Source organism: Lissotriton helveticus, chromosome 6 (assembly GCF_964261635.1).
Source record: "Lissotriton helveticus chromosome 6, aLisHel1.1, whole genome shotgun sequence".
Lineage (NCBI taxonomy): Eukaryota > Metazoa > Chordata > Amphibia > Caudata > Salamandridae > Lissotriton > Lissotriton helveticus.
In genome coordinates, this window is record NC_136067.1 from 917,707,187 (window position 1) to 917,729,520 (window position 22,334).

The following is a 22,334-nucleotide window of genomic DNA, read 5'->3' on the forward strand; positions in this document are numbered from 1 at the left end:
TAAAGTGCATTTTTCTAAGTTTTTGCTATTTACCACGAAATCAGGCTTCGCGGTAAATAGCGGCCGGAAATTGCGAATTCGCATATTTTAAAAGTTTCATGAATTGCATTTAAGGAATCTCAAATAGAGATTCCTTAAATGCTATTCCTCGCTAAAATGCGAATTCTGTAATAGCAAATTTTGCATTTGGGATGATGAATCCCAAATGCAAAAATTGCGCCTGGCCCTTTGCGAGCGCAATTTCCCTTGATGAATCTGGCTGTTTGTCTTTCTTGTATGGATTTTTCTCCAATAAAAAAAAATGTGCAAACGGTATTAATACATTAATAATGATGGCTTATGATGAAAATATGTATGAATAATTATAATGCAAAAAATGTTGATGAGGATAGTTAGAAGAAGCAGTAGAAGAATAAGAAGGGAAAATTAAGAAGAAAAGTGTTGTGTTATCATATCAGGATTTGAAGGTAAGTGATCAGAAAGACGTATGTACTTTGCTATTCATTTCGACTACAATTGCCATTATAGTGCTAGGGGAGATACTCTTTACCCATGCTGATCAATGATGTACCTCACTGGAAGGACCTTTTGTTCCCCTCACTTCCTGTCTCCCCCATTCACCCACAGGAAGTGGGTTCCTGTGCCCAACTGCCACCCCCAAGGTCCGAGTGGCCTGCCGACATGACATCACCCCCTCTTAAAAAGAAACAACACAGGTTCGACATGATAAAGAGAAAGAAAACTGAGTATAAGAAAATGACTAAACTGTATTTTAAAACATATCTACATCTAGCGTGTAGGTCGACTTCCTGGTGCATCACTGCTGTAAGTAACTGGCCTTTCAGCAATCAAATTCAATGTTATGTCTATATTTTTTTGTAATTTTTACGCACATTTTTACTTTTATTTTGCCATACAGCTGGGAAGCTTTTTTTGTATCTGTGAATTGTATGGTCAGTTGTAACATAGTAAGCGTCCATATGTTATTTGTAGGGAGAATGCGGCACAGCTGGTTAAAATCAAGACACATTCCTATCGAGAGTGGAAAAAAACTGCTGCTAGAACATTGGATTTATGGAACAATTTACACTGCACAGCGACTTTCTCACGTTGCTGCTGCTCTAACATGTATGCATTTCATTGAGTAGTCACAGCTGATCCTAACCCATTATTTGCGTGGACTGTCAGCCCCTCCCTCATGACTGGAGGTCGTTTGTTTTGAGCGCTCAGAGCGGTGAGAGGAAACGCAACACAGGTAGATCTTTCCTCACTGCATAAATCAGTCGGTGAACTGTTTGGGAAGCAGAAGACGTGCAGTTGTGGACATAAAACAGTTGCGCTAATTAATATCTGCTACAGACACATGTTTGCTGTACTGAGATAAGGACAGGAATGTGCCCACAGCATCTTCTGAATCGTCTCCCGAGACGCAGAACAGGACTTCCGGCTACATCTTCAAACTAAGGGTGGGAATATATTTCAGTCCCTTCATCAGCGGCCTGGCGACTAGGGGCCTCAGTCACAGAAACAACACAGGAAGTGGAAAATGTACACGTTTCAGTCAATGGAATGCCAGACTGCAGCCACTCCCTTTTCCAGATGAATCTGTTCACATGGGAAAGGGGCTATCCATTTCCTGTCGTGCACATATTAGGCACCTCGAGGCCTCCCACCACCCGAAGTTTATTATTATTAATCATGTCATGGCGCACGAGGGGCCTGGCTAGATTTACTCAATTTTCCTGTTCATGACTAAGAACATAATTACGATCACGTGTAAAAAAATTCTCTAAATTTTTTTACGTGACTTAAATTTTGGTGTGATCTGCCAAATACGAGTATAGTGAGGGGGAAAAAGTATGCTTACACGTAAAGCCATAATTCAAGTCCGGTCATTATAATGGTTCCGTTTTTACACCTTGGGTAATAAACTTAAATTAAACAAGTTGCCCCCAAACTAAAAAAAACTAGATTCCCCTACGTTTTATTTAAAAATATTAATAGGGTTACCACACCACATTTTCTTAGGATGCGAAATCAGTGTCGTGATTGAACTGTCTCTCTCAGTTTAAGAGTATACATTTTACTCGAAGCTTGCAAGATTTAATATGATGGAGAAGCGTAATTTTGGCTCCAACTTTTTATTTGATTACAACACATATATATTTACACTTGGCCTCATGTATCTGTGTGCTTTAATGTTATTAATGTAATGTAGTGCACCTGAACAGATATAGAAGGTGCATTTAGTGTAATCTCGACATTTATATTTGTGCATATTAACGTTTTCTTTACAGTATCATTGAATTACAGTTCATAGTTACATTTGTGTGGTTTGAATAATATTGTTAATGCTTATATATTTGCGTACTCATTGGAATAAGACTGCATTCATTTTATAACCGAAAATGTATCCATTTGAATAGTTCTCAGTCTACATCTATATTTTAACTGTATATATCTCAGTAATCGCGCATTTAGACATGTATTGAGATCCTTGCCACACTAACTTGACCAAAGGCCCTAAGCATTTGGATTTCTTAATGTTAATGTTCAACCAGTGGCGTAGTTTTTGTCAAAACTATATACATGAGTTTTGTGAGCTCCACATAAGTTTAAACGATATATAGACAAAACCAAGGATAAAAACATCACAACATAACATATTTGAAGAAAATAGTGCAACCTTCATCAGGGCGTGGCTGTGCTCTATAATCAGTGGCAACTGCCATCCATTTGGTACTTTCTAAGCATTAATGAGAGCTCTCATCAGGTTTTATATAAAAGTCAACTTTTATATATATTTACCATAGACTTATTCCCAAGGAGAGAATCATGTCCAATCTCTAAGTTTTGAGATCTTCCTCCAGAAGTCAAGAATTCTCAACGATGTCTCATGGAAGGTCCAAGTAGTAAACGAGGAACGCTGATATGAACCTCAGAACATGAGAGGTACCTAGAAGGATAAGCGGGTACCCAAGTTCTTATGATTCAGGTGGAAATCTAAATGTGCATACAATGCAAAAGGGCCTCGAAAGATCTACGGCTGTGCTTCATATCATGTACACATCCAGCATGTCGCTTGGAAAAGATTCATTTCACAGGGGAACATATAAAGTAAGGTAGAGGAAAGTGAGGGTAAGAATCGTTTTTTGAAGTCACAGTGCCTCATTTATGAGGCCCCTTGCGGCACATTTGCGCCACCTGAGCATCACTTTTTTGACGTTCTAGTGGCGCAATGTGGCTTGGCATATTTACAAGGCCACATAAGGCTACTTCACGTAGCTTTTCATGGCCTCGTAAATATGTGCCCCTTTCACGCAGAACACTGCGTTAACGGGGTATTCCATCGGTGTTGCTGTGGGTGTTCCCACACAACACCCATGGAATCCTGAAGCATTCCCAGATTTATGTGAAATCATAAACCTGGGAATGCGTCAGAATCTAATGACACCCAGGGGTGGCATTAGTGAGGCTCAGCGAGGAGAAATGTGTTCAGTTCTCCACATGTTTTCCAAGAGGAAATTGCCTGAAAATATTGATTTTGTGCAGGAAGGTGTTCCTTCCTGCACAAAATCAATCAGCTCGCATTGCAGGTACCATTTGCACCCTGGTGCAAGGGTGCCTGCATTGGAGCATGGCAACCCATTCTGCAAAGGTGCAGGGGAAAAGGACAGGAATACGCCGTATCACATACCTCATTCCTGCCTATTGTTTTTGTTCCTTGCATCGCTGCTTTGCGCCAATACCTCATAAATGAGGCCCATGCTTTTCAGCATGTGAGGAGGAGTGAGAGAGACAGACAGAGAGGGAATAAGAGGAAGAAAGAGGGGGGCAGCTGCCAGTGGCAGAGCAAGAGAAGTGAACACTGTAGAGTGGTGGGCTGTGTGAGATGAGTGTGGTGAGGGGTAGGAGGTGAGGTGAGGTTCATCATATTGAGAAGGGGACCCCTACACATTACTGAGGCAGATATATCCATGCGATCAGTTGGATTTATTATGAGTGGACAAAAGACATGCATTGTGACCAAACATATTCAAATAAACAAAACATTCTTGCTTGTCAAAACATGATGCTTGGTGTCCCTGAAGGAGGCACCATGCTGATACACAAGCCAAGGGAACGCAAAAAAAAGAGTGCGCAGGAAGGAGCCTGCACAAAAAAATGAAAATTGGGACGGCCTTATGAAAACAAGCAGCGAAAGCAAATAAAAAGCAGGATGAGCTCTGAATGCTGCCAATGATAGACAGAGCAAATGAAAAGCGGGACTGGCTAATGAAAATAAGCAGCAAAAGCAAATAAAAAGCAGCGACAGGCAGAAAGCAACAATTTAAAAGAGTTCACCCAGACAACAATTAAAGATGGAAAGCGTTAGAAAACTATACTTGGCCTGTGCTCCTCAATCTTGAATGGAAGTGAGGTTATCAGCTGGGCGAACGAGTTAGGAGGCAGGAAAGAAGAGCAACACTGGAGTGAACCTATGGTCACCAGCAGGCGGGAGCAAAGTTGTTTTTAGGATTACAGCAGGTCTTGCAGACGGCACATGAGTGCTGATTGGGCTCGACCAAAAACCAGACCCCACTGCAAAATGTAATGAGGACCTCTTAGTCTCCTGTAATGATGTTGATGCACCACATACTTGTGTGAAAAGCGACTAGATTAGTGTGCAACCAACAGAAAAGCGGAATCTCTACAAGTTTACATACAACACCAATTGATCTAACTAACTAAAAGAAAGCCAGTGAAATTGGACCAATCAACGAGGGAGCTGGACCAGAGAAAGAAGTGGAAAGTGAGAAAGGACTCCCTGCCTATATAAAAAAAAACAAAAATAACGGCAGCCATCTTACAAGGATTGCTTTTATATCCAGCATAGAGCAGAACAAATGTCAGCTGGCGAATAATTAATAAGCACTCTAAAGTACAACTACTAGAGGTAAATTAGGAATAATTATGGAAACGAGAAGCCAAATTCATGACTACTCAGTGAAACTATAAATGCACAATTCTAGATCTGGGATTAAAAGCAGCAATAAATAGCATCAGCAGTGGGGCTACCTGGAATAAAACGGAAAAAGAAACTCCATAATACATGCAGAACGGAGCAAAAATGAGCGAAAGATACCCAGAATCTACGGGCTTGAGTGCCCAGAGTATAAAATACCCCAATAATTTAACAAAAAATGCAGCTAAAAAGTTTAAACACGACTACCTGAGGAAAAACCCGGACATACTATTCGCAGACCTATACTTTAATGCAACTAATGGTACGAAAATGAATGACCTCTTATTCTATACACTCAGAGCAGCTAAATGGCGCAATGCCTTCACTAGGATGCTTACCATAAAAACTACAAAAAACATTCCTCACGGCTTAAAAATGTCAACTGCACCATCACAAAGATGCAGAGCCGAACTTAACATCACGATATATAAATCTGGAATAGTGCTGATACAAGCAGCAAATCGAGATCTAGAGAGATTTGACAAGACTTTCCTATCGATAAAAGACTCAATGGACGACCCGAGTAATCAACTTCTCCTAACCCCACCAGTAGACACTCTGGACATTCAAGATGTCACCATCAGAGGCGCAATTAGAACCAGGAGCCATCATGCGCCGGCGTCAACACCAGCGACTACCCAGGTAAAGTTAACTGGTCTAGTAAGGCCTCTACCAGAGAACACGACTAGAAGAACTGAGAAGTCTACCTATCAAACAAACAAAGAACACTGTCAGCGCCCAAGAGAAGAGTCGTCCCTACTCCCGAACCATGAGACCCCTCAAGTAGATCATTCACTGGCAGTGAGGGTAGCGCCACCTAACAACCAGGAATTGGATGAGACAGAAGACATCAACCTTCCTACATCACAAACCCTCGCCAGCACTATACCAACTTCGTACACACCTCCATCAACAAACGAACTCCCAACTACACAGGACCTATCTAACTCCATCAACCTCCCTACACCTCACGCTAATACAACACCAGCGGCTTACAGACCCCCAACCTCTAACAGGATCCTACCAACTCAGAATATATCCAGCACCAACGACACACCTAATGGAGATAGAATAGACAATCAAAAAGAGAAGATGAAGAAAATGGCAGCGCAACTAAGAACCGCTCCAAAAAAGAGAAGAGTTGAGCGGATGTACAGATCGGCCGCCCCAAAGAAATCTCTCCAGATCAAGAAGGACTTTATTAAGCTTCAGAAACTAGTGAGCAAGCTAGCACAAGCCACTATGAATACCGTACAGGCGATAGAAAAAATCGAAGAGAGGACAGCAAACATTCACGCCAAAGTCACGGATATCCAAAATCTTGTACATTCCTCACACAGAAAGAGCAACGAGGCGGACATGCGTTTAAAACAGAGAGACAACCGACCAGACAGGACGGAATCATTATCGAAAGAGGAAACGCTGGCCTTAATCCGAACATATGACCTATCGGACAACAAGGAAGAAGAGAGAATCCAAACAGTCCCACTAGACGTTAACAGAACAGTGAGAAAAAACGATAGAACATCTAACCCCCACAATTTACAGCATATACAGCTAACACCAAACGAAGCCGAAAATGCGAACGCTATTAAAAAAGAAAAACATCTATCCTGTCTACTACTCAACTGCCGATCAGCAACCAAACATGCATCGGACATAGCGGACCTCATCCTCAACAAGGACATTGACCTGGCAATCCTTACAGAAACTTGGCTTACGGAATCCTCATCCCCAACCATGGATCTGTTGATACCACCGCAATTCAACGTTTTGAGACTGGATAGACACGGAAAGCTAGGGGGAGGGATAGCCTGTATTCATCGATCTGACATAGAGGTTAAACAAATTCAGGCCGACCCACTTTAATCCTGTGAGTATCTTGGTCTTAACATAAGATCAACTAACACTCAACGGTGCAACCTGCATACTTTCTACCACCCACCAGGAGATAACACAAAGTTTATAGCAGAGTTAATGGAGATCATAACAGCCAACTCTAACGACGCTGCCAATAACATATTCCTAGGCGACTTCAACCTGCACTGGGAGAACTGCAATGACAAACTGGTCAACATGCTTAAAGGTTTCCTCACTGAACTAAACCTCACTCAAGCGTGCACACTGCCTACACATTCTAAAGGAGGGACGTTAGACTGGATAATCTCAAGAAACAAAGTGGCAACAATCCACTCCATAACACCATGTGACTGGTCTGATCATCACGCCATAACATTCATGATACCCACAACGAGAAAAGGTAGGACCAGGCAACCTTTCAAGACCAAAAAATGGACTCGAGACACAAAAGAAGCAAATATGGAACTACTGGTCGAAAGCTGTGAAAGAGACTTAAAGCCACCCAACAACCTGGAAAAAGTTAACGAGCTGACGGAACACTACATAGCAACTGTCGAAAATATCGTTAATAACACCATGCCATTAAAATTGAAACGAATCTCAGAAAAGACTAAAAACCCGTGGTTCAACGAAGCACTAAATGAAGATAGACGCAAATTGAGAATGGCCGAAAGAAAATGGAGGCAACACCCATCATCTCCTGAACTGGAAGCCCTCAGAAAAACAAGGAAACAATATAATAAAAAGATCATCAACACAAAAAAGGAATTTATAAGAACAGAACTGGATAATGCCAAAAACAGACCACGAAAACTATTTGAAATCCTAAAGGAGCAATCAAACAAATTAGCCAAAACAGTGCAAGAAAAACTCAAAAACACATCTAAGCTGTGATGATTTCTCCACATTTTTCACGGAAAAGGCCAAAGCTCTCGAAATAGAGCTTAAAAACTCGGCGTTGAACCTTCCCAACGAACCTCGGTCTACTAACGATGTCAACTCTACAACGGATGGTACTATGGCAAAAAACAAGGCGAGCTGGGAAACATTCGAACTGTACGACCAACACACGATTGCCAAGACGCTCTCAGGAATCAAACCTAACAACCACTACCAAGACCCTCTGCCTGCAAAATGCGTAAAAGAAATCAATCACATCCTGATTCCAATATGGACGGAAATAATAAATGCGTCACTGTCACAAGGGATCCTTCCCGACTGCCTAAAAACAGGTCAAGTCATTCCCATAATCAAAAAACCCACAGCAGATACATCAGATCCAAATAACTTTCGCCCAGTGACCAACATCCCTTTACTGGCCAAGTTGACTGAGAAATGTGTGCAGAACCAACTGAGCCAACACATCAATAAATTCTCCTTGCTAGATGAATGCCAATCAGGATTCAGAGCAGGGCACAGCACTGAAACAGCGATTCTCCACATTACTGATGACGCATTACAAGCTCTTGACCAAAATCAAGCATGCTTACTGATTCTCCTAGACTTGTCATCGGCATTTGATACGGTAAATCATGAAGCATTACTGACCAGGCTACGGGACAGGATGGGATTATCGGGAATAGTGCTGAAATGGTTCGAGTCCTTTTTACAGAACAGAACACAGCGCTTCCTGGTTAACCAATCATTCTCACTTCCTTGCCCTAACACAATTGGAGTACCCCAAGGATCGACACTATCCCCAGATCTGTTTAACCTATACGTCGAGCCACTCACAGAAATTCTCCAAAAATCTCAAATATCCTATCACATGTATGCTGACGACACGCAAATTTACGTAAAGATCGGATCCATAAAAGAATTGGAATTAATGAATGAGACACTAAAAATGGCACTACAATGGTTAACGGCAAACCACCTGAAGCTGAATGCACATAAAACAGAGTTCCTACTAATCTCTTCACCAAAGAGGAATACAGAAATAAAGGAATGGATGAAAGTCGTGACTGCGCTAAACTGCACCCCAACTCTTGTCAACTCAGCCAAATCTCTAGGAATCATCCTAGATGAGAATCTAGACATGAGAGCCCACATTAACTCAATGGCGAAAAGTGCCCGCTTTCACTTGAACTACCTAAGAAAATTGAAAGCATTCATCACAGAGTCAGACCTCAAATTGGCAATTCAATCCTTAGTTATCTCGAGGATTGAATATGGGTGCACCACCTTGGCTGGATTACCAAAAATGTCCACAGCACCATTGAAAGCCTGTCTTAACGCTGCAGCAAGACTTATCACCGGAACTAGGAAATATGACCATATATCCCCGCACCTGAAAGCATTAAACTGGCTACCATATGAAGCAAGAATCCAAATGAAGATAGCTTGTATCACACATAAAGCATTACACGATAACACCCCAAGATATCTAGCAAAGAAAATTCAGTTGTCCGGTGGCAACCGACCATCTAGGAGTGCTGGGGAGCTGCTACTACGACCAGCCTTCTTCCGAAAGAAGAAAACCTATGACAGAGCGTTCTCGGGAGCGGCCCCCAGAATATGGAACTCACTCCCTCCAAACATCAGGAAGATCCAGAATCTGGTAACATTCAAACGGGAAGTGAAGAGCCTGCTGATGAATAGATACATTACTTAGCGAAGATCACTGATCATGGATCTGCTATAATTCTGCCTTAGTACAGATCATATACGCCACTAAAATGTGAGGCACAGGCAATACTATAATGGAACACGTATCCTATGGTATGAGAACAACCCAAAGGCCAATAGGAATGGAGATTTGACTGAACAGGAGAACAGCATCTTTCATGACCTATACCGTGCTACCTTATACATGAACCTATACCGTGCTACCTCATATTTGTTATATATACATGTTTTGTTATAATTTAATCATAGCATATTTAATTACGCTAACGTCACATGTGTTACGAATATATATGTCATCTACCTCAATGCGGTTGCTTGGTAACTGCTTATACATATGTTAACCTTTGTTTCCTTTTCTTATTTCATGTTAAGCGCTCTGATACCCACGGGTCTTGTTCGCGCTATACAAAACTTTATAATAAATAAATAAATAAATAAATAAATGCAAAGTGCCCAGTGACCCAACTGGTCAGGCACTAGGACCGGCCCGAGTGAGGGACGAGGGCGGGCGGAAAGGGAGGAGCTGGGGACCAAGTGGGCAGGAAAGCGCGGTAAGCTGTGGGGATTCAAAGAAGGAGGATGAATAATAAAGAAGGTCCATGACCCGTGTGGCTGACTGAGGAACTATTAAACATGTTAGACGCTAAGTTTATTTTGTCAACAAGGGGGAGATGTAATGGTGTGATGTAGTCTAGCGCTTCAACAAAACGGAACTATAAGAACTGCAGAGGCTGACGGAAGACGATTCACCCGCAACGTGAAACCGAAACGAAACTGGAACAGAGAGATCCTGAGACACTGCTAACTGACAGTCAGGCATTGATGGAGACTGCCGCTGAGAATGAACCCGACAGGCCCTAACGTTTCGCTTCATCGAAGAATTCTAAAGAAAGACAATTTCCTGTTTTGCCGTGGTGTATATTATTTTGTTTTCTTTTATTCACAGAGGGGGGAGATGTAATGATGTTGATGCAAAGTGCCAAGTGACCCAACTGGTCAGGCACTAGGACCGGCCCGAGTGAGGGACGAGGGCGGGCGGAAAGGGAGGAGCTGGGGACCAAGTGGGCAGGAAAGCGCGGTAAGCTGTGGGGATTCAAAGAAGGAGGATGAATAATAAAGAAGGTCCATGACCCTACCACACTGTGTCCGCCTGAGTTATTGGGGCTGGACACTACATCTCCTATCAATTACAGATATTCATCAGTGTTTGGTTAAATTGACCCCTTGAATGGATTGAGGCCCTCTGCAGGGGCTGCATGGGCCTGCATTACACCCCTAATTGGATCGGTTCCACTGATCCTATTTTGGATTCACTGAACATTTTCCTTGAAGAAATGTGCCGTACTTTAACGTTTCCTTGAGTAACAGCTAACATGCATATTTACAGGGCCATGTAAGACATTTCACATGGGTTTCACAATGATGTCTATATGGCAAAAAGTCAGTGTTGCTCTTCCCCTCAGTTTAGGACTCTTAAATGTGAGGCACAGCAAGCAAGCCAACACTATACAATTGGGAAAAATACACTCGTACTGAAAGATACACTTGATTTAATTACAGATCTTTTGATGGTGTTCGGCATCCACTAGTCAATTTACAGAATATGGGGAAGATTTACTTTTGAAGAAATGTACTGCAGACCCCAAAGAGAGGAAAACAGCCCCATATCTATTAAGGTATGATGCTGCTTTTCTCTCCCCCAACACTGCCCTACTTTAGGCTGCTATGCGCTAACACGCACACACTTGGGTTTGTGTGTTCTATAAAGCATGGGTTTTATTTATGCGATTTTATATAGCGTGAACTTTACCTAAAGGTGTCAGAGCGCTTTACATAAGAACCAGTTGAAAAACATAAGGACTTAGGATTACATGCGTTACATAAAGGATACAAACAGAAAAAAATTGCAAATGTACAAGATGTAAAGTCACACAAGGAGGAGATACAAATGGATATACTCTAAGAGTCTCGTAGGAATGGTAGATAGTACAAAGGTCTATTGCAAAGGTCTACTGGGTTCTGTACTTGAAGGGGGCCCTTTCAGTACAAAAACTCTGCTTTACTACTTTTTCCATTTTATATGTGCGCTGTACAGTGCAGCACACATGCAATGTAGGAAAGATATGGAGACTTTTAAATGTTGATCCGCTATCACTCCTGCCTTGAGAAGGTGTAACTTTTTAGCACACATCCCAATCTGCAGATGTTAGTAGCTATGGATTTGTGCCAAAACCCGTGGGTAATTGAATCAAAATGCCCATGTACCACTCGTGGTATGCCCATTCACACAAAGTAGTTCAAAGTAGCAACTATGCATTACTTTAGGCAATGTTTTCACACAAATCATCATGCATGTTCTAAGGTAAATCCCTTCAATGCACTGCCAAGTTCCAATTGGAAAATAGTAATCCCATATTCTTGATGATTACCAACTCAACTTATTTTCAATATTTTATTTCTTCTTGAATTTCCTCCTTCAAGTTAGCGTTCAAATTTCAATGTGAATCACTTTTCATAAATACATCCATGGTTTGTATCAATAACATCATTGTTCTTCACACATTGTTATTCATCCTATTGCATTTCGGGCTAATGTAGCAATCAAAATTCTGTCCCCATCTGGAAGACATATTGATGGTGGAATGAGCGTTGTGTGCTTTCCCAATGCTCCATATAGGCACGACACCATCTTGACAGTGTTCCTGGAAGGAAAAGTAGAGCGAAATAAGAGTACGATATCTGCAGTTCTGAGATGCACCGTCACTGTGGGTTCCATGCCTTGTGATTTAGAATATTATACTATTGACCTATGTTAGTAATACGTATATAAATTGCTGAAATGAATTACTCAAATGAATTATTGAAATGAGCCCTGGTTCTACAACGGTTAAACACCCTTGAGTTTGGCAAATAAACCAGTGCAATGAAGCTGGATCGTAAGGTAAATACGCTCGATTACAACACTGGGGGCCTCATTTATGAAAAGTGATGCATCGCTGTGTGAAAACAGCGATGCGTCACTTTTCACTGCGCTCTCCCTGCGACATGATTGATGCGTCATATTTATAATATGACGCATCATGTCGCAAGGAGTTACAGATACGTCAGTATTTCTGATGTATCTGTAGGCGCAAAAGTGACGCATTGCTGGAGTGTGTCACAAAAGTGACGCAACTCCAGCAATGCTTCCTTTCACATGGGGAAAGCCCCATGTGAAAGGGCTTGCATCAGTCTTACGCCTGCTGTGAGGCAGGCGCAAGATTTTGACGAAACAGCATCCTAAAAGTGACGCAGTGAAATCTGCGTCACTATTACAAGGCTTTTTGCGGGTGAACGCCCCCTCTGCATACATTATACCTGACGCAGGTATAATGTAGCGCAGGGGTTTACAAAGTGACGCATATGCTTAGATGCGTCACTTTGTAAATAGTGTGCATCAGGAGGAATGCTTTACGCCGCCGATGCGTCACAAAAAGTGACGCATCTGAAGCGCAAAACTCACGCAAGGCCTCATAAATGAGGCCCTAGATGCCGTGTAATGTAGTGTGAATGCACAGTGTAAAGCCATAATTAGAAGTCTTGCTAATAAATAATAGACACCAAAATAAGGCAATGACTAAATAATATGATATACGCCAAATGGTATACCAAAGTTAGACGCTCTGCAATGTGACCCCGATGTGCGACAAACTGGGCAATTTAGTGTCCATGAACATGCAGGTAAATAATGTTTACAAACATGCATTGATCCCGGTTTATACAGAAAATGGTCCACCGGCTTATGGGAAGACATGTGTTAAAAATCTTGCGTCCTACTGAATTACGATATAAGCCAGACAGTAGTATGGATGTGCCAAAGGTATTGCGATAAACACTGTGCAGTGTGACCATGGTGCAATCTGTATCTACAAACCAGCAGGTGAATAACATGTACAAACATGCATCAGTCCTAGTATATACAAAATAGTCTACCAACTTACGAGAAGACGTGTTCAGAGACTCGTGTCCTGTTGAATAACTGTTAACTGTGGACTTGTGTGCTCAGAGATTAAGAGCATGCATAAACGTAAAGGAAGGACATGTGTGTGTGTGTGTGTGTGTGTGTGTATGCAGTGTGGAGTTGCCATCTTAAAAGTGTGAAAGCACCAGTTGAAAATACATGAAAGCATGGTAACGAAAAAATACAAGTCATCAAAAAGATACAGGGGACAGAAAAATTCAGGTCAATTAAACTATAAAACATTGAAAAACGTATTTGTAAAAGTGCAATCCAGGTGGAACGTTGTACAGACAAAACATGGTTATATGCTGAACGTTTTACATTTGGAGCCACCATCTTGAAGTATAAATGCATTGGTGGAATGTAACAAAAATATACAAACAGTTGAAAAAGTTGTGTAAGAATTAATACATGTGCAACCTAGCCAAAACCTGGTTCCATCTGGTATTTCTAGAACGTGATTATCTGTCAAATGTATGCAATATGATGACCAGAGTGTGGTGTCAACTGATGCGACACCACATGGCGGCAATGGATTCGAGGCGCTAGCCAACTGCTGGGTCTGACTATATAGTGCAGCACAGGACAACGAATTGGAGAGGCGATGAGAAGCGTCCCTACCTATTGCGAGGACCAAGCAAGAGTCTCACAACTCAAGTTCCTTCTTGTTGAGCTGTATATTCTCCAAGTTATTGTGGATACGTTTCGTCCTCTATAGTACAGTGAGTGCAATTATCGCTGAGGTCCTCATCAGGACTCAGATTCATCCTCAAGAAACACAGTCTCCTCATGTATCAGGCGCGGACCCCCGGAGTAGGCGTTGTGGACCGCTAGTGTTCCACGGACCAGACGTTAAGAATCGCTGATTTGGGCTCAGCTTTGAAACAGGGGCAATGGTAACCGACAAAGGCCTAAGCAGCACGAACGTGGACTATCCAGTAATCTGCTGAGACACAAGGGGAGATAGTACAGGCACAAAAACAAACAAAAGAAATAACAAAAAGGAGTGACTAGGCGCTGCGCAATGGCTACTACCTATCCATCCCCCATCCGGCCTACACATCAGGATACTTAATCTATGAACTTACCTCTGACTGTGGAGACCTAGCTTTTTGACCGATGCCCAGTGGAGCTACCTGATAGCTAAAGAGGAGATGGGCTGTGGACTTCCCCCTCGGCTGTCACCTACCCAGCAGGACTTTGGGCAGACTTTCCTTCGTCTCTCCATGCCATTCCCCCTCCTAACCCTTTACCCTACCCCTTTTCTCCCACTATGCTTTATTTATCTTGTCCACTATGCTCTTTAAATGTTTCCCGTTGAGACCTAGCTATTTGACCAATGACCGGTGGAGCTACCTGATAGCTAAAGAGGAGATGGGCCGCGGACTTCCCCCTCGGCCGTCACCTACCCAGTCAGACTTTGGGCAGATTCTCCTTCGTCTCTCCATCCTATTTCCCTCCTACCCCTTTACCCTACACCCTTTCCCTTCTAAGCTCCACGTATCTTGTCTTCTACGTTCGTGAAATGTTTTTCTAGTAACTGATGTAACTTGTAACTTATGTAATTTTGTAACTTTGTGGAACGTTATGTAAAGCGCTCTGATACCTTCGGGTCTTGCCAGCGCTATATAAAACTCAAAATAAATAAATAAATAAGCGACATGTTAAAAAAACTAGTCTTCAGTCGTATCTAACATATGGCACAATGCAAAAAACTTCCATTTACAAAGTGATCATTCAAACCATATGACAGTATCAATCCGCCATATAGACGTGTAACTGCATTGGTTAATGTTACCAATGCATAAGGTTATGCAAAAATCAAGACAGATTTAAGTAAAAATTGAGAAAAAATTCAGGACAAATAAACATTCAACGATGTGTTGGTTGATAATACCAATGCATAAGATTAGGCAAAAATCAAGGAAAATGTAGGGAAAAATTCAGGACAGTTAAAAATCCAACTATGTAATGTACTTATGTATTGTGGGTTTTTCTTACAGTGACGTTTAGCACCTTAAAGAAAACAGCTATATCAATACGTTCATTTAAACCATGTGGCATCAATTCATCCAGTCTTTTAATCCAATGAGTTTCACATTGCAAAAAGAACTTCTGATTGTCTCTCTCTTCTTTTAGATCTGTGGTATCCAATACCATAAAACGTAGTTCGCAGATACTGTGATTGTGAGTTATGAAATGTGTAGCGATGACTGACTTGGCGTTTCTGGTTCTAATGTTGCTTTTATGTTCATTCAGTTTCACTTTGATTTTCTGTTTACTTGTACCCACATATACCAAACCACATGGACATTTCAACAGGTATACTACATACTTTGAGTCACAAGTGGTTGTAGTATGTAACTTGATCTTGTTGCCTTTCAAAGGGTGACTGATGAAATGGCCTTTTATAACACTCTATTGCAGTTGTTACAGTTCTAGCAGGGAATCGTGCTTTTGTATTCCACTTTTTCACTCGGGTTGACTAACTTTTCTCCCAGTAGCCCTTTGATGTTCATGCTGCGTGTATGGGCGAACAAAGGCAAATCATTGAAAATTCCTTTGAAATCAGGTTCCAGTTGAATCATTGGCCAGTATTGTAGATAATTTTCTTGAATCATGCGCTTCTGGTGGGAAGGTTTGTCACTAGAACCACTTTGTTGGATATGGCTGGTTCTTTATGGGAAATTAGTAACTGATTTTGGGTAATGTTAGATGATCTTGATACTGCTTTGTTTAATACTCCAGAGGATATCCTCAGTTTTTGAATCGTTCAGTCATGTTCCGCACATTGGCTTCCAATTTGACTGGGTCGGAGACAACTCTTTTTAACAATTGTGAGTATGGTAAATGTGCTTTCAAAGAAGTCTGATGGAAGCTGTTGAAATGTAAGAGGTTGTTTCAATCCTTTTCTTTCTAGTGTATGTTGGTTTCAAGACTTGCTATTGAAACTGATACTTCCAAGAAGTTGATATTTTCACAACTGACATCATATGTGAACCCAATGCGGTCATTGATTTTATTACATTCTTCTATGGCTGAAACCAATTCTTCTCTGGTACCATGTCCCAGTAAGACGGTTTGTCGATGTATCTCATCAAAGTGATGAGTTTACTATTCCATAGGTCAATAAACAAGATGTTATCAATTTCAAAGTTAGATATGAAGAGATTCGCGTAGCTGGGAGCTGCGCTTTGCCCATGGAAGTATCCATGAGTTGTAAGAAAAACGTCTGATCAGAAAGCATTACCTTCCTGCACTCCATTAATAGAGAGGAACATAAACAAGGCAATATACTCAAGCTATAGATCACATCATAAGGAGCGCATGAGCCAAGCAATATTACTAAAGTAAACCCCACCACAGCACTTTGCACTTGAGGGCTTATTTATGGGAGGCTTGTGCTGCTGGAGCATCACTTTTTTTGATGCTCCGGCAGTGCAGGCCTCTCAATCATATCTATGAGTGCATGCAAAGCCACTCTTTGCAAGACCTCATAAATATGTAGTAAGACAAAGCAGTGCAAGTTACTGCATTTCCTTACTCTGTGACAAGGAGGAGTTCCATTGGCATGGCAGTGGGTTTTCCCACGTAACACGACTTTGACGCTGCCCCAGATTTACTTAATCATGTAAAGCAGGGGTAGCACCAAAACGTTACACCTCCCCAGAGTAGGCGTAATGAGGAAAAATATTTTTATTTCTCCTAATTTTTTCCTCTTTCCAGGTGTGCTGCATTCTGCAGCACACATAGAAAGAGGAAGCCGCCTGCACAAAAACAATCCTGCCTGCAATGGCGGCACCCTTGCACGATACTGCAAGAGATGCCTATGTTGGCGCTATGCAGCAAATTGTGCGCCAGCACAGGGGGAAACAACAGGAATGTATTGTATTTCAGAAATAAGGTGCATTCCTTCCACATTAGCGCAGGGGAGTGCAGCAGGAAAGCTTGCGGCGCTGCCCTACGCCAATTCCCCATAATGGAGGCCCTTAGTGTGCATTACTTTTGCAATGAAATCCTGGTTTAAAGTGTTAGTAAATCAGGGCCTGCATGTATGTGCTACAGGCAGCAGAACAAAGAATCCACACATGGCCGCTGAAACTATTCACAACACATCCATCTTTCGCTTTACAAATGCTTTGTGAACCACACATAAATGACTCGTTTTTCTCCAATGTGTACATTTAGGTTGGTATAATTGGAACGCGCACTGATAATTTACTTTTCAAAACGACTCTACACTCCCCTTTTCGAGAGGTTTGCTGGCGACTCATGGCTTAACTCACATTTCGTGTCTCCCGAACGAATTCACTGCTTTCCTCATTATCACTTTTTTCCCATGCTAAAGGAAGAATAGCGACAAGGCGATGAAATGTAATGTGAGCTCTTTCTTGGCTGCTGGCTGAAGGTAGAGCCATTATCTCAGATAAATTAACCAAACACGGGTTTTTCGTGAAGGGATGTGTCAGAAAAACATACTTTTGTAGATAGATGTAACTGGCCCAATGTTGTTACATACCTTAAACTTTATTTTTTTATGCATTTAAATATTTTGAATTTAATGGAGATGATGGCTAAGAACCTTTTAAAGCGAATAGGCAAACTATCGATTCTTGAATGTATAATACTTTTTGGAATATTCTTATTAAACATTTGTTTTCTCGTAGACCAGACATGCTTGATAATGTATATAATAGTTTTATAAGGTCTACACAAACATAAATTAACAAAAATAGTCCGCTGCGCAAAAAAAAACCTTATGGTGAGACTAGTCGATCGTGAGCAGCCTGTTTAAATGACTGGCAAAAATCTAAAATAACAGTGGGTGAGGAGCAAATTTGAAAAACATTGTTTTATAGAGGTGGGCACTACTAGTATTCAATATTATGCTGCGAGTAAAACATTACGGGCACGTTTTAAACACAGGAACAAATAAAAACATAAATGCATAAATAAATGTAATTAGCAATGCATTCAGGTGATTGGCAAACATCTAACAAGATAGAGGGCGAATTCTAAGATCATGACTAAAAATTAATCTGGAGGCTAGAATTCAAAACTATCTTAGAAACTGAGGGCCTCATTTACAATATTCTGACACACACAGTGCAGCAAGCCTTCCTGCTGCGCTGCCGTGTGTCAAAAGAAAAGGGTAGGGATGCACCGTAATTTCAAGATACAGCGCATTACTGTCATTTACCCCAGCGCTGGTGCACAATGGGTAGCCATGCACCCACACAGGCACCCTTGCACCATAATGCAAGGGTGTCTGCAATGTAGGAGTGATTGTTTTTGTGCAGGAAGGTACACCTTCCTGCACACTAAAAATCAAGAGAGGTGTTTTCCACTTTCTATGTATGCTGCAGAATGCAGTACATATAGAAAAAGGAAAACAAGGAAAAATTAGGGTATTTCTCCTCGAGGCACCTCCCTTACACCTCGCCTGGGCAGTCGTAGGAATCTGATGCATTCCCAGGTTTAAAAAACCTTGTAAATCTGGGAATGAGTAAGGTTCAATGGATGTTGCATGGTAACACCCAGAGCAACACCAATGGAACGCCCCTTTCACACAGAGTAATGCGTGGAAGGGGGCCATATTTACAAGTCTATGAAAAGCCATGCAGAGTGGCTTTACGTGGCATTTTAAATATGGGTAGACACTCTGCGCTGCTGTTGCGTTACAAAAGTGACACAGCGTAATGGGCTTCTAAATAAGCTACTAAAGAACGGTCCTGAAGTAGAAGAGTTGTAAACCCTGTGAATCACAAACATATTTGCGGGTTGCAATTGGATGAATCAACTGCGGTCACGAGTTGGGTGGGTACAGGGCCGGCTTTAGTGCTTGTGGCACCCGGTGCGACAATGTTTGCGGGTACTCCCCAATTACTACCTCCAGCATGGATTCTCACACTACCACCCTTTAACCGTGCCCCTCAAGTGTCCATAAGCACTGTCTCTCACATGCTTTTAATTAGTTTTATTGCACCACTCATACCAGTGTAGGGTGTCAGAGCACTCTACACCATACACACGTTACACAGAGACAATTGTTATACATGTTTAAATATGCTTGTTACATAAGACCTATGACTACCAGGTGTAGTAGTCACATGTTAGCCATACTGGTAGCAAGTATACTTTAAGAGTGCTTGGTCTGGAGAAGCACAAACTCAGAATTTAAAACGTAACACCATGATTGGGGGTTCTCTTCAATAATAAGAATTGATTTCTGACCAAATGAACCATTTTTGCAGCATTAGTATAATGAAAGACTGACAACAAATACATACCGCTCTTATCTATACCAAGCAGTTTCCATGCAGCTCATTGATTATGGTTAATAGCTCAGTGTTCTATATTCAGAATTTAATTTGTGAACTGCAAGTAACAAAAGGTTCTATCTGACAAAAGCTGTAACCCACTGACCTCTTTACATCATATGCACTTTGGGATCTGCATAGTATGTTCTTTGCAGCAGGCAAATTATCCCTCTGTGCTACCAACTTGAGATGCTTATAACTATATCTGCTGAATTTATATAGTTTTGTGGGTGTAAAAGCGGAACCTACCTATAGCGCACTAAAACCTTTGGTTTTTAGTGAATTGCTAAGGATTTATTACTTCCATTTCCTAACTATAACGTTTCTGTAACCTTTGTTTTTTTCTATGATTTTCTAGTGTATTTCTACTACTATTTCCTAACTATAACAACCCTGTATCCTTTGATTTTTTCTGTACATTTCTAAGTTTTTTAACATCAAATAATATTTAATTACCATACGTGAATCAAACTGCCGCAGTGCACTGCTGCCTACCCCCAGCATGTAGCCAGCCCAACACGGCTTCAGTGCGAACAGGGAAACAGATGAAAAGACAGCTCCCAGCAGACAGGAGCATTTTTCATGTTCCTGCTCGACGGGAGCGGACTTAGTGTTTACTTCCAACTCAGCGGTAGCTTTGAAATTGCTCCCGCCAATCAATACCAAACACAGGTTTCCCTGCCTATCCCAGTGTGGGCAGGGTAACAGTCATGTCCTGGGGGTGGGCACCTAGGGACAAAGGAGGAGACAGCCCCAAGGGATGGGGTCCCCAGAGCCATTATTGGCTCCAGGCGGGGGCTGGAGGATTAGGTTCCTAGGGCTGAAATAGGACTGGAGAGGAGACCCGCGTGCCCCCTCCCAGATTATTTTAACTGCTAGGCACTGGGGGGTGGGGTCCCTGGTGCCAAAATCAGCTTTGGGAGGGGGGCTCCATGTGTGGTCCCCTCTGCCAAGATAAATGAATTAATCCCCCCTTGGACCAGCCCACCGGAAGCGGGCATAGAAAAACAAGCACTGGAGATTGTACTTGTTCTTTTTTTTATTTTGCCTCAGGCTCGCATGAATTTCCAGCAATTTTTTGTGAGTCCTAGGTGGTCAGGGTATTCCTACACTGCACGATTGTGTTTATTTTTTGCATTTGTTTTAGGACTTGGGACATACTATGCAGATCCCAAAGTGCATATAATGTAAAGAGGTCAGTGGGTTACAGCTTTTGTCAGATAGAACCTTTTGTTACTTGCAGTTCACAAATTAAATTCTGAATATAGAACACTGAGCTATTAACCATAATCAAAGAGCTGCATGGAAACTGCAAGGTACCAAATGGACCATTAAGGAATTCTCAAACTGCAAAACAAAGAACGTCACATATGCAGTGGTATGCCAGTATAAAAAGTTGTACATAGGTAAAACCAACCAGGAAGTGAGACAAAGGCTGGTCCAGCACAGTTCAAACATCAAAACAAAAGTGGTCAATGCCCCCATGGTCAGCCATTTCGTTAAAATGAACCATAATGAACGGGACATCAAATGGGCAGTACTATGTGTCATAAAACCCCATCCAAGGGGAGGAGATACTGAAGCTGCACACTTGAAGAAAGAAGCATATTTAATTAACAAAATTAACAGCACAGTCCACGGCCTGAATGAGATATCGGGAATAGGGAGAATATAAGTTTGAAGTGGAAAGCAGGATTTAAGTATCGCGTCTTCACCAACATGTGGCTGTCATGGCCATTTTCCCAAATACATCACCCACTGCCACAATTGTAAATCGGCAAAAATTAATAGCCTAATAACACTATGCACTGAAAGGTGCCTCAGTGTCACAAATGTAAATTTGCCATCAGTGAAAATTCATAGATGGATAACACTGCGCACTGAAAGAATACATTAATTCCTAAACAATGACTCCCAGAATACATAGCTGGATAACAATGTAGAAAGGCTCCGATACCGGCAACCCCGTTCACGCCGGTGCAGGAGAATTAAGCACACCACGTCTGAGAGAAGCCACAGACATTTTCCCAAAATATCATTAACATGTCCCTCTGCCATAATCGTAAATTGGCCATTGGCAAACATTCATAAACTGACAACACTGCGCACTGGATGATCATTTTAACGCCTAAACTACGACTCCCAGAATACACAGCTGGATAGAAATGTAGAATGACTCTGACACCGGAAACCTGGTCATGCCAGTGCAGGAGAATCAAGCACATCCCGCCTGAGAGGAGCCACGGAAATAAGTGAGTCTAACGCTGCCACGAATGGCACTGGAACTTTGTTAATAGACGCAGAAACATTGTATCATTAACTGCGTGTCCGCTTTCATTACAGTAATGCGTAACATCGTTTCGACCAAGCATGTTTTGTTAGTGCTGGGCGTCTGAAAAAAACAACACGAGAAATAGCAATGGCTCATGTTTTCCCAGACCAAAGCATTGAAAGAGTTGAGTGACAGTCTACGTTTTCAAAACCTGATTTTAGCTGGCAACCAGTGGCATAATGAAACTTG